Raw genomic sequence first — 15717 nt, 5'->3', positions numbered from 1 at the left:
CACCCTGTCTTATACTCCAATAGCTCTTTCCACACCCTTTATAGTACTCATCATCTCCAGGTGCACGAGGATGCTAGGGAAGAAGAGGAAGATCATATTCTTGCACCTGCCCATGTCAGCCAATAGCCTAATATTGATAAGCTGGTTCAGCAGTTTGATCAGTGGGGGGCTAGATTTGAGTCATATATCACTGGGTAACAACTACAGCATGATCAGGACATAGCTAGGTTTGAGGCATACATAGCCCAATACCAACAACAACACAACCAAGACATTGCCTTATATGGTGAGTAGTTTACCTCTCTTTCTCGATACTTTCAGCCACCACCACCTCCTCCAAATGATCAGAGTTCTTCCTTTTAGTGTAATAGTGCTTGTGTTTGTATGGTTTATTGGTCTTTGTTTTTTGTACCATTTTCTATTTTTTGAATTTATCTTTATTCCTCCTTTTTGTGATGTAAAAAGGAGGAGTAGTATGTTGTTTGCTTAATTTGTTGCTTATGATTTAGTGAAAATTGTTTTGTTCTATTTCTATTTTTTTTAATGTCTCTTTAAAAAACAAAAAATCTCCTGGCTTTAAAATTTTTTTTCAACAATATTTGCCATCATAAAGAAGAGGGAGATTGAGACAAATCTGGGCCCAAGGTTTGTGTTTTTGATGATAACAAACTTTTTTATTTCTCTAGTACTATTTTTCTTATATATTTGTTTTGTTTCCCTTAGTGAGTAACCTTTCAGGTCCACAAAGATCACTTGCAATACGAATCAGCTCATAATCTGGTAGATTTAGGTTGAGTCTATTTGTAATTCCATATCAACATATTTTTTACCTTTCTTGAGTTAATTCCTGAATATAGTGGACCCCAAGCTAAGTAACCTTACACATGCACACTCAGGGGGAGAAATTGGGTGAGTTAGAGATTTTTTCTATTTTTGACTACATCGTACAAGATGATATTAGATCGTCCTAGAGAATGGCTTAAAAATAAAAACCTTGATTAGGGCATCCAAATTATAAGTGATTAAACTAATAATATTGGATGACCCATATCATATATGATGATCAATATAAAAGATGAAAATAGCCGACAATCACAATTTAGATAATATTTTAATTTTCAAATGTTATTCTAATCATATAGGATAATGTTTTATCATCTTGGATTATTTCCAACAATCATACCTAAATTGACCCAGTGAATAGAAGAGTAATTATGGTTAAATTATTCAATCAAATCATACAGGATGATCCATCTAGATCATAATGAACAAGTTTGAAAAAATCTATAACTTTACTTAGATCGTCTAGGAGTATTATCATAGACATCCAGAGATGTTTTTGGGATAATATGGAGATTGCCACCCATCATCTAATATCGTACTGGGCGATCAATATGCTATATTAAACTAATCATCTTGGATGATCACAAGATTATACTATATGATCTATATAAATACTTATACTGATCTAACAGAGCAAAGGAGGTCATCCTGGTTGATAGTGCTATTTTGTACTAATCATACTGGATGATCTATCGATCATCTTGGTTGATCAGCTGCGTAGAATTGAAAATTAGGGCTTCTTTTGGAGGCTCTTTATTTAAGCAATGGTTAATCTTTTACTGTGGAGTTTATCCAAGGGGGAGCTTAAAAAAGGAAGAGGGAGAGCTTGAGAGAGAGAGAGATCCTTGTGAGAGGGAGTTTGTAAGGGAATCATAAAGGTTACTCTGTGCAAGGTGTTCATCGTCATCTTTGAGTTACTCTGCCAGTTCCTTTGTAGCTCTTGGGAGATCTTCTTTAGCATTAGATCAAGGTTCTTTGCCTACTCTAGGAGGGAGTAAAAGAATTCAAGGTTCTCTACGTCACTGTGTCAATGGAAAGATTTTGTAATGTCTTTTCTGTCTTGCTATGGAAGCAAAAAGAGAGTTACTTACGTTTATTCTATACTTAGAGATGGAGTCTCTAAGGAGTGGATATAAGTCAGATTTGACCAAACCACTATAAAACTCAGTGTGTTCTTTCTTATTATTTTCATCGCATTTTTTTCTACATTTTTTCTATGATTTGTTTTGATATTGAAATATCTGATCATATTTTGATTATGAAAACATTTTTTTATTAAGAATTATTATTTTGTTTAAAAATATTTAAAATAATCAAAAAGATTTTTTTTGTTTAAGAATTTTTAAAACTACCAATTCACCCCCCTCTTGGTTAGCCTTGTGATAGTTCTTTAGGGTTTAACACCCCTCATGAACATTCATAAAGAAATTTAGTCACCACTTTAATCAAGAGTTTTCTCAAGACTTATTTTGGGATGTAATTAACTAAAGCTACTATATGAACCCTAGAACCTGATAAAAAAAACTATGAGTTAGTTTGTTGAAGTAGGGGAAAAATCTCCACACAAAGATTAAAGCCTTATTCATTAGTTAATTTCTTTTTAAAAAATATAAGTAAATGTTTTTTTTATATCTCAAGATGAATATTTTATTGTTTACGTTGATTTTGATTATAAAATATTTTTTCTATTTTTGAATCGATAATTAAACATTAGTCTATCTTTTGAGATAGTATGTTGTTAAATATATAGATTTTGTTAGAGAAATATAAAGCCAAATTGTTGGCACAATTAATTTTTTCCAAAATCTCCATGATCATGTTACTAGGATCTAGAGTACTCTAGATAAGAGTAGGTAGTGGTAGTAGAGAATGAGCAACAAAATGGATTATTTGATGGACCTACATCAAAAGCATTATAATATGCTTCTAATTTTGATGATGCACTTGTTGGCATGTTCAATAACTTCCAACAATTTAAAGGGCTTGAGAGAATATTTTTCCTTATAGCCATAGTCTATAAAATTTATAGGAGGCCTGGTTTAATAAAATTAGTACTAGTAATAGTATAGAATAAGAAGAGGAGGTGGAGAAGGAGGAGAAGGATTAGAGAATGGAGTAACCTGTATTTTATTTTATTTATTTATTTATTTATTTATTTATTTTTTCGGGGGGGGGGGTAATTATTGAAATTACGTTTTGTTATATTTTGAGAGCTTAAATTTATAATTTACCTTAGAAAAAAATTATTACACTTATTTGTTAATTAAGAATATCTTATATTTTCTTGGAATGTAAATTTTAGAATTTTAAAAATAATAACCTATGCGATTAATAGTGCATAAAGAGAAAATTACAAAATTAAGTAACCTATATTATAACTCATAATTTCATTCAAAATAGTTCTTCTATTAAAGATAACTCCTAAAAAGTACTTAAGAACTTGACTACTTCATTTAGGATTAATTGATTAAAAGTTTACCTAGAGTAGATTACTTAGATTAATTTAAAAGAGTACTATAAGCATGTATTTATGGAATCATAAGTTCTTTAATGAACCTTAGTTTGCGATAACTCATATTACGAAAGGAGAGAGAGAAAAATAGTTACTAAAAATTATTAAGGACTTAGCAAAAATACTAAAAATAAAGAAACGTAAACAAAATAAATGAAAATAAAAAGAATCAATTAAAATAAGTATCTAAAAGTCTAACTCCACCTAAATGATCTAATGAGGAATTAGCCTAAGGAAAATTATAAGAATCATGGTACATAAGGAAACTTATATTATGACTAAAAATTAAATAAATATGAAGTTCACCTAAACCCAATATCATTTACCCTTGGTTAAAAATCAAAATCCTCACATACACATTTAAGAGTTGAATTTAAAGGGAATATTATTATAGATGAAATATTAAGCTATTATAGGGTATATTGATGGTGTTATTAACTATTTAATGCTAATGATTAATTCATTAAGTTAATATATTTTTGAATTTCAAATTGAAAATAATGCAATCAAGCAAAATAAGAACATAGTCAAATAAAGGGCAGTGGATTACTTGAGGACAAGTAATACTTTTATAAATTTTTAAATTTTTAAATTTTTATTATATTTAATTTGAATATTTAAATTGTTCAATTAATCACTTTAAAAATACTTTCTTTATTTATTTTAATCTTATAAAATTCATTTATTAGATCAAGATCATACCCCTGGAAGGGAGTTTGAGGGGTGTAAATACACTAGGACTTCACTCGCTTGGAGTACACCTTAAAACACACATCAATCACCTTAATGCTACACAAGAAAGGGTAAGCATATTCCTAAGGAGGCGATCAATTATTTGGACACAAATCAAGCAATTCAAGATGAATATTTTAACATTTAAATTGAAGTGACTCTAGTGAGAATACTCCTAAAACTCTATGTTTTATCTTTTTACTTAAACTAAATTGTTTAAATGATAAGTCCATATTTTTTATAAAAATACAGCAATATAATGGTCCAAACCATAGGGGAACTATTGCCGCCTCATTGCTTAGGCCCCTTATACCTTATCGTTGGCTTGTGTGTTGGGCTAGAGAACATTACAGAAAATAAAATGCATGTATATATGCATGTTAAGGTAATGGTGTTTGTGTATACAATACCACTACTATATCATCATAGATCTTGTATACATGTTCTACAGAGTCTGAAACACATACACTGAAAGAAACCTTTAAAAAGGACCATGCTCTTATGCAATCTACCACCCATATGAATGCAATGCTTTAATATATACATATGTATGAAAGATTAAGAGAAGAAGTTTTTCTCATTTAATAGAAAATATTTGTACAAATTAGGGTTTAGAGGAAAGAAAGGTGGCTAGGCTCCACCACAAAAAATCTAGATTTTCATACCTATGAAATATGTAGATTTAAATGTGTCCACTTATCATCTTCTATCTCTAGGCCTTCTTATATAATTCCAAAAAAGAATACCCTCCTAGGGAGAGGGAATTATTTTTTGGAACCCAATATACATATAAGAAGATATTTTTAAATTTTTACAACTCATCGATACTTTATAATCAATCTACATAGAAACTATATATACAATGACTCTTTACATTTACATTAGATCCTAAGTAAATTCTACACTAACACTTACATGTAATAAAGAAAGAACAATGTGAGAGAAGGTATAATAAAAGAATATAGTGCAGGTGTATAAGAACCTAATAAATCAAATACAACATATAAGAGAATAAGGTGCACCAAAAGAAATTAAAATTTGAATGACATTCATATTGATGTAAATAAATAAACAAATAAAGGATGCTCTCCAAGCAAAACACCCACAAAACAAACCACAAGTGTTTTTATTAATGATTTAATGGCCTTTATTTACTTAAAAATTTTGGTTGCTTGATTGCTAGACCAAATCAGTTCAAATAGTCATGAGATTAAGGTCATTAGTTAGGACCAACCCATAGACCAATCAATAAAAACTTGAAGTAATTTGATTAATATTAAATTTTTTATTATTTACTAAATTATAATTTATTTAAGGGTTAATTAAGTATTAAATAAAATTTTATTCAAATTGAAGGTGTGATTTAGAGTTGGTTCAATGTTAACTAATATTTTTAGGAAATTTAGGTGATCTTTTATGATTTTTACAAAATCATTAGACCTTAAATAGGTGCTAATTTTATGTTTATCGCATTGACGGATCAAATGAATTTAAATTAATGTCAAATTTATTCCTATGGTGTATCATGTCACTAATTACACTACAAAAAGTAATGGCTATTAGGTCACCTTAAAGTGCCATAATATGTATCTATTAGGGTACATGATATATTGGGGCATCAAACAATGGTGTCACTTAGGTGGCCATTGGCATAGGGTTAAGGGCATCTTTATGTGCCCTAAAAATTGAACTTTTATGACATATAATTTTGATGTCATAGTCTCCTTAATGACACCTATAAGGTGTCCTAATAGATAAGCTTTACTAATACCTTCATATGATGGAATTTGTAAATAAATACGACAACTATATATTAAGTGTCATAATATGTTAACATTCATAACATATTAATTTGATAGAACATGTTTAATAATAAGGCACATTTTAGTTGCCCTAAGATATATGATTTCCCAAAACTTCAATTTAATTAAATACATTTAATAAAATGATTGTATTATGTGCCAAATATATAATTTACCCACTATTAATTACATTCAATTATCAAATAATTATGCTGAATCATAATATTTCAATTGCAAATAATTAATCTCCAATAAAATTTGTAAAAATCTCACATATGAAAGCTTACATAAGACTTTTTTTTCAAATCAAAATTTATTTCATAAATCTAAAATTGCATGAATTTTCCACCTAAAAAAAATACTTCAAGCTTTATATATGAACATAATCAATCTATTACAATAAATATCATCACAAAACATTACACAAAAAATCCAAAAAAAAATAGCACTTCATCACATGTACTCATCACATGACTAATAACAAAAATCTCTATTTTCATTACACAAAAAATAGCCCTGCAATCGTTGTGAGCAGATAAATGTATTTTACATTAGTGTCCATTAGTTTCTCTACAGGAAATCCCGTCAATACCTTGATTGGGAGCAGAGAAATTAATGGATTTCTCATCTTTTGTGAACAGAAGCTTTCTAACAAATAAATGATAAAAATAAAAGGAAAATAAGCAAAAATAGTGAATAATAAATCAGAATTAACTCAATAATTATTAAAAAAATACCATCAATCTTTTGGAGCAGCTTCTTAACTTTCTTCTTACATCCTTCGCAGTGGATGTTCACTTTAAGTACACAAAGCTGCAGTCAAAAGAATGCTTCAACAAAAGTTATAAAGCTGAACATGTAAGACTCAATTCTTCAGAAAAAGAAAAACAATATGTGAATACAAAATGTAAAAAAATGGGTTTAAAATTAGAAAACTCAGCCTAGAAGAAGATATACCTTTTTCTTGAGGAAGTTAAAGTCATCTACTTTACTGAGCTTACTCATGACTGCAGGTCTGCAACCTCCATAGCAGAACAAATTCTCAAATTAAAAAGAACAAAATCCTATATATAGTACCAGCAAAAATTTATTCTGCATCATTTTTATTTTTCCATGAGAAGTTAATCTTCCTTCCTGATTTTGTTCCTGATTGATCCTGGACTAGGAGTTAGTCTCCAATAAGTCTAATTCCTGGAAAAAAAAACATCTACAAAAAATTGCAATTTTCAAATTTAAGACTCCTGAGAAATCTGATTTAAGCTCTATTTTTTTGGTAGATTAGATAGAAAAAATCAGGTAGATCAATCCGATGCTATTTGAGAATTTTTCCATCTCACGAAAGATCTGAGAAACACCTTCACCTAACAAAACTTATAAAACTTGCATTTGAATCAGGATAGGACAATATTATGATAAAACAGGTCATACTACTTCTTTCATATTTACCTCGGATGGGTCTTTCAGTGACTAGTGAGCATTAGTCTCTTTTGGTACTGAAGAAACCAGAATCCCATAACCACTATTCAATTCTGTTAAAACCTTCAAAACAAAAGACTCACTGAGATGAGAAAAATGTCCTCGTCATATAAATTTTAGATCTTAGCTACTAATTATTTTAGTTACCTTGAAGACATCCTTATCAGTACGATCATACCCGATATAAATGGGAAGGATATCATCTCGATCATTCAATCCTAGACATTCAAGCAACAAATTGACAGCTTTCCCTTTATTCCAATCAATTATAGTGCAGATTTCTAAAACCTGCAAGTTGAAATCCATTAAGATAAAAAGATTTAAGCAAATGACAAAAAATGGCAGATTGGACATTTTTACGTACCTTCCGCCCATGTGTTAAGTGAAGAAGAGGATAGTTCCTGAGGATGTCATGCACGCGCTGGGCAATTAAAGTCCAATTCTGCATGAAAAAAAATATTAAGCTCTTTAAGTGTATGTACTTACTCTTTAAGTGTATGTACTTAGAAATCTAAGAGAAAAACTCTGCAATTATATTGTTACGCTTTCAAGCAATTAAGATTGACCTCCTCAAATTTAAGACTCCTGAGAAAATAATCAGAAGGTGTAGGATATAAACTTTCAGAACTTACAAAACTAAATTCCTAATCTTATCTCAGGATTAAATTTAATCACGACAGCCTGGTAACATAATAGAAGTAAGTGGTATTTCATTGGGGATTAATCACAGATCCATAATATACACAAATGAACGGAAAATAGAAGACTTAGAATACCAAACATGCAACTTAATTTATTGAAAATCATATATGTACATATAGCTAATAGTTTTCTTTGTATGCTAGTTTTGTAAATATGAAAATCAACCCAATTGTATAATTAACATTTTTTTTACAAATAGTTTTTATATTCTTACTCTTACATATTTCTAACCATGGCCTGCTTCTCTTTTGTGTTCTGATGGGAAGAATTATCCAAGTGACCCTTGCTTGATCTATTGATGCTTCCACTTCTGTGCAAACTGTCAGGAACATAAGGAAATGAAGGCTCGTCTATCTGAAAGGACTGTTACTTCAATGACAGTCATTAATCCACCTGCTATTCAAGAAATGAGTGCAAATCAGAACTATAAATCTTTAGCTTCTGCCAATGGTGGCCCTCAGAATCATCATACAACTATGTAGTTAATAATAGGAATGCATAAACCATCGTTTTAACTATTGGAAGGCAACATTGGATTGGAGCTGACTCCAAATCCTCCAAAAATCCAAGCTCGGCATGCTTTTACCCGACCAAAACGTCGAATATGACGCAGAAGCCTCGCTAAGAAAGTGTTGTGGCATATGGTTGAACTATCACACACAACTGCAACGAGCTTGCGTGCTCTTGTTATCGCTACATTCATTCTCCTACTATCACCAAGGAAACCAACAGCGCCCAGCGTATTTGACCTCACCTATCAACATACAAAACTATGAAAGCTTACTATGTTATGAAAACAGTAACTGCAATAATGTGCACAAAATGCTGCCGGAAAATTTTCTTCTTTCAGGAGGAAGAAAACATACAATAAAGGAAAGAGCGGTTGAACAAAGATGAGCACAAAAAATTACTCCAAGGCTTGACTAGCATATTCCACGGTGCTTCACATTGGCTTTAGCAGGTGTCAACAACAACTTTTTATTCTGTGCGGACACCAGACGGAGAGAACCGTTCGGTATTCTCTGTCAACAGTCAAAGTGCTACGACTACAGTAATTGTGCTTAGACTGTAGACAGAGAGAAAATCGAACGGTTCTCTCCGTCCGGTGCCCGCACAGAATAATATCTCATCAACAACATAGTCATTTAAAAATGTACCATGTAAACTTTTTTTTTCTGCTCTTTAAATGTAGTTAATACGCATCATTAGCCTTATCTTAATTTTATAATGTTAATCCCCGTTTTCCATTCATGCATGATACTAAAACATCCAATTGATAATAAGACTAATGCATTGAAGACTAGTTCACATGGTATAAACCTCAAATCAGCTATAAGTAGACATGCCTTAGGAACACAAGTAACGGTAGCAGGTCGGAAAATTAAAATTGCGTTCTTCGAAAAAAAGATATTGAAAGGCCTGTACCCTAACACTTTTATAATACCTTTGTCAGAAAAGAACAAAAGAAATGAAACCAGAAAGTTTACAATAAAAAAGTAGCATATTGAAAACTTTTATACCAAGTAAGAGAATGTATAGTGCACCATGGATATAATAACAGCATCAGCCTCCCGTCCTTGAAAGCTATCAATTGTTGCAACTTCAACACCAGACGCTCCTGGAAATGTATCTAGTCTATCCCTCAGAAGTTTTACTTGAGCAATATATGGAGATTGAACAGCAATGACATTTGGAGAGACCCCTACATTCCGAAAAGCTAATCACAGTATAATTAAACGATTAAGTGTTGTATTAATACAGCATTTAGAAAGATTTTTTTTTTTTTTTTTTGAACTGATCAGCATACACAAAATGTTAAATTCGGAGAATTGGAGAGGTAAAAGCCTAATGTTGAAATGGCATTTGAAGTATCTATAAAAAATTTCTCTACTTCTAACAATACAACATATATGGATTTTTTTTGTTTCTTGACTGATAAAATCATAAAAAAGAAATTTCTTAAGAAAATTAGACTGCATAAACATATCATAGATTTATGTATGATAACATCTTTTAAAAAAAATATGAAATTCACAAGTCTATTTTGATATATAACTTATCAAAAGTGTGAATCTAGAGCATAAATCTTCATCCGTGATGAAGATTCTGAGCAAAACCTAGCGGCGAGCCAAACATTAGTTGTTACGGAACAAATTTTGATTGTAAGGGTATTGTTGGTTCAATATTAACACTGAGCATGGCAAAGCAAGGAATAAATTCACATTTTGTTGTGAATGTTTTTTAAATGCATATACTTGTTAATATCAAAATATCACAAAAAATAAAAGTAATGCAATGAATCAAACAAGAAAAATGAAGAGAACTAAAATCAGCCCAACGTCTGGATGAACTTCAAGATTAGCAGAATATTTGCATTCTTATCCGATGCGGCAGTCGCGATTGTGGATTTCGCGGCAACGATCAATGAGGCGAACGAACAACATGATGAAGTAGGCGAACAAACAAAGACGAAGGAGGCAAATGAACACGATGAAATAAGAAGATGCGGGCTTGATCTATCGCAAGACATCGCTAGCTGTTCGCAATCCCTCTGTTAATTAGGGCAAAAAGAAAATATGTCGACATCTTTCGCGCTCGTGTCAAATCCCTCTACTAATTAGCGGGAAAAGAGAATATATCTTAATAAATATTTGTTAAGACAGTTATATAAAAGTGCCTTAATATATATGTCCTTAAAACTTATTTTTTTTGAAATTGTTGACAAGCGATCCTGAAAAATAACAAGCCACTAGCTTGAAGATAAGTTGTTGTTTGAAAATGTAAGTTCATCATGCCATGGAAGGATTGGTTCTTTCTATGTTAGTGAAAAGCAAACAACGTTTATTTTTTTGATGGAAACTTTATTTATTCATTGAAGTAACGATCTTTGAGCCCCACTAGACAATGTAATGACATATTTAAGAAATTAAGAATGATTTTTTGCATCGATTGTGTTTGTTAACATAAGATAAATAAGGTAATAAATATAGCTTTAGTTACTTTCATCTTCTTTCTTATGCCATGGAAGTCATTGGACTTCTTTCAACTGTTATCTTAGGTGATAAATTAACTATTTAAGAATAGTTCTTGTCGGTAGTTTACTAACAATTTATAAAAGGTAAAAGAGTTCTAATAGTGTTAGTTCTTCTTTTGTACTTTGAGTCTCGATCCATTACTCTCATGTTGGTAACTTCTACAAATAAATAATTTGATATTAATGGCTTGCATTAATTTGGTTCCAACTGAGTTTTTTTCTAACAATTTAAGAAGGGATGTAAGCTAGTCTTGCTTACATTTGGTGTATTAGCACAAAATGAAGACATTCTATTTAAATATCAAGTTTTAGTCAAATGCAAATTCCAAAAATTTATATTTTCAACTATTATATGGCTGAGGGTCCAAGGGGGCAGTGCCCCCTAGCGGTCAGGTCGCAGGGTCAATGGGCAGCTCCCTTGTTGGGGTTTCTGGTGGCAGCGCCCCCTAACAAATTTTGGTTATAAATGTTTTTATTAGTTCATCATTTCTAACAAATAACATGGTATGTTTTAAGTGGGAATACATTAACATACAAGTGTTCATTGTTATGACACAGTAATAAAGATAAGAGCATCAATACATTGAGCATGGAAAAGTAAGGAAAAATTATTGCAATGTTGTCAAAAAATGAGTTCCTATCACTCACCAGCATCTAAGGGCACTGAAGATCAACAAATTTGTTATAGATACAACTTACAATGTGTTCCATTCACTTGCTTTAAGGGAGTAAATAGTGTAAGAAGTTTTACATATGTACATAAAACCGATAGGATTTAGTGTCTATGCAAATGTAATAAATATTGATGTCTGGTCCATAATTTTGATACACAAAAACCAAAATTGTACCCTACTACAAAATTTTATTAAGTTGGAGGTCATCCATGTACTTCCTTTTTTCTCTACAGATTTTAATTTACAGCGAAAAAAAGGTTTTCTTTTTTCCCTAAGCATCAGAAATAGGGAAGGAAAACTTTCATAATAAATAACATCAATTCAAATCCGAATAAAAAATACTCCATAAACTAGATTAAGCAAAAAAAAAAAAAGAACTTTTCAGAAGAAAACACATCAAGCTACGGAAAAAATATGGCGGAGGTACCTAACACGATGTTATGAATGAACTCTGAATGAAGTCAAGGTTAGAGCCTATGGCACCAAGAACATAAGCACGAGAAGATCTGTGCGCACCTTCGCTCAGTTGTCGAAGCCACAAGAACCCTAGTTTAAGTAATGCCGGAAAGAGTTCATCGAGTTTAAGTAAGCCGACGCACGATGTGTCGGTAAGTCCGCCGGTCGTTACCAGTGAACAAAGCACTATAAAACTAAGAAATGCCAACGAAACGCCGGTGAAATGTGCGTCGGTATCTCTACGGCGGCTAGTCCACCGGATAATGCACCGTTAAATTACGGGTGAAACATCCGCCGGTAATTGTGCCGGTATTACCAATGTAAAAACGTCTGTCGATAAGTCTGACGGTAATCCCACATTTTCCTGTAGTGGATGCCCCTTACGATGCTATCGGAATCCATAGAAGGGTCGCAGAGCTGTTCTTCATTCAGTAGCTCGAGAACCACAAAAGAAGCATCTGTAGCTGAGAAATCCGCCAACCCAATGCTTTGTTCATCCTTCAGAACTTGTTCATAACTATCTGAATCCTCTCCTTCCAAAATCTTCCAATAGTTTTCATGATTTGAATCTTTCTTACCACCACTACCCTTATCGGAGCGAGGGGAAGATCGACGGCCACTCTCCTCACCATCGAGATGCAGAAGGAAGAGCATTAGTAGCCATGAGTGGGGAAGAAATATATACATGAGAATGATACGCTTGAATATAATAGTAGTTATAACATTAATTTACTTAAACATGATATGTATATATGATACATATCATTAATCATTAACAAATATGATGACTTAAGTGTTATACATGTACTAATATATTAATTGATATGATGATATATTTAAGATGCATGCACTACTATATTAATATATATGATCGAAAAAGATGAGCTTTAGAATAGGCATGAATATATAATTTCAACATGATTATTTGATCATACTTGCATATATATATATATATATATATATATGATTAGCTTTTATGATTCAATTGATAACAACATGCATATTTATATATCTTCCTTACATTGAGTATAATTATTGGTTTTATGCGACATATGCATGTTTACTTGTTTTAAGAAAGGGTATGAAATAATCATAGTAGACTAAAAAATTTGTTAATATAAAGATGTTCTCTTTTAGATAGATTCTATTGTAATTTTGAAGAAAATGCACTTCGATGAATTAATAATAAATCATGATTATTGTATATGTGATTTAAATGATATGAATGGATATAAAAATTCCTCTCCAATAAAAGATTATGGTTAAATGATTGGTCATGCATTGAACCTTGTATGACTCATTAGAGTGTAAATTTCCAAATTATCTCTAATTTTAACTCATCGTGCAATCTATCCCTCTCCCTCCTCTCAATCTAGGTCCACCCTTCATACAAAGAGTGAGGGGTCTATGTACAATTGTTTTACAATGATAGTTTGATAAATATAGCTAATATTCAAAAAAATTTCATCTGACTGTCCATATTGATCACCTCAAAAATAAATCATTCTTTTAGCATTTAATTAGAGTTCATATGATTCTTAATCTAATTCCAAAAAAAATTAACTCAAAGATTGCATCGAGATTCATGCTAGATCAAGTGGATGTTTTTGAAGACATAACAATAGATTTGTTAGGTATAAAAGGAAGGATTTAGATTGCTTTCAAAATTGAAAAATAAACCATGTTGATAAGTTCTTAACAGGTATATATATCATCTCCCTTAATATTTATTCAATAATTGATAAGAAATGCTTTTAGAAGTGAATAAAAAAAACTGAAAAAAAAGGTTAATATATAGTTTGTTATGTGAACTGAAGAGTTATTTTTTATTAGTTGTGGCATATTGTTTGATATTATTCAATTAATAAAGATAACTTTAGTTCACATAACAAACGGTATATTTCTTCAAAAAAGCTTGTTGTAAGCATGCATATGTCGCATAATATTTTTTTAAAGTTAAATGAATTTAATCTAATCCCAACCGCTCAAAAATAGATCGGACGGCAGGAAACCACCACCTTGACCCTTTTTATTTATCAAGGTAATTGTAGAGAATCATATTGTGTGATATTATTGGTATTTTCAGTTCAAGTTACATTGGCTTCTACGTTCAGTGTGTCGTGTTACATAGATACTCTATACTAGTGGTGTAAACGAGTCGAGCCCAACTCGACTCACCTCTAGCTTGTGCTTAATCCTACGAGCTTGAGTTGGCTCACAAGCCAGCGCATTTATTAGAAAAGAGAGAAAATAAGTATGATTCATGAAATTAATATAATAAAAAAATAAGCAAATGAAAAAGTAGAAGAAAATTAACAATTAAATACTTGATATAAGAAGATGAGAAATTTTTTAAATTCTTAAAAATTTCCCAATCAAACTCCTTAAATCTTAATTTTTTTTTTTCATATATTTTATATTAATATTTTTTATACAAATTGACTCACAAGATACTGAGTTAACTCAAGATTGGGCTCGTTAGCTCATCAATCTCAGAAACAATACTATTTATCAAGCCGAGCCTAAGCTGAATCACGATTCGGCTTGACCCACCCGCTTACATGCCCTTTATTTTGTATCACGTCCAGCTTCAATGAAGCTGTGGGAATTGAAAGCTGCAATGTCTTATTGGTGAAATCCACATCAAATATATAGTTGGCAATAATATCGACCTTGCAAGAGAGGACAGTTTCTTAAAAGGCATTGATGGATGGACTCACGAGAACCAAAGCCACACTTTACTAAATACAAAAAATGAAGAAGTTTTAATGGCCAAATATATTTTTATATTTGATGAATTTCATGTCAGTTATTATTTATGTGATGGATAGTGAGGCTCTTTTATTTAAAAAAAATTTGATTATTTAATATCTTATTTCTTTTAGTATACTTAGCCGACTATCTATTTTTGCATAATAATAATAATAATAATAATAATAATAATTGTTGGTTTCATAAATAAAATATCTCACATGGCATTCATGGATATTGATATGCCTTGAAAAAATTCAATTAGATCAGCCTGAACCTTGGTACGATATTTGAGCTTGAATCAAACATTTGAAAGATAGTCAAACAATTTGGGATATTAATTCGAGGACCAAACAATATCTTAATCATGGGTTCTTATAATCAAAATGAACGGCTTGACAAGACGAAACTAAGAAACTCAAGATCACCCAATTCTGATGACACTAAAGTACTTAAATGGTAAATAAATAATCTATGATAAAAAATTTTGATATGAGTCATACGATGAAAAATTATGGAATTTTGGCTAAATTTATCAAAACTAGATCAGACAACTGGTAACCTCCATCTCGGGCATTTACATTAATTGAGTTAAGTAAAAAAGAGAAAATAATTATGATACAAACAATTAATATAATAAAATAATAAACCAATGAATAATCAATTGATATAAGAAAGTGAGCTAATGAGTCTAAATCAAGGCTGAATATTTATAAATAGTTTTAATAACCTCGC

This window comes from Dendrobium catenatum, unplaced genomic scaffold, assembly GCF_001605985.2.
Source record: "Dendrobium catenatum unplaced genomic scaffold, ASM160598v2 fragScaff_scaffold_1119, whole genome shotgun sequence".
Taxonomy (NCBI): domain Eukaryota; kingdom Viridiplantae; phylum Streptophyta; class Magnoliopsida; order Asparagales; family Orchidaceae; genus Dendrobium; species Dendrobium catenatum.
The sequence above is the reverse complement of the archived record's forward strand: the minus strand, read 5'-3'. Positions refer to the sequence as shown.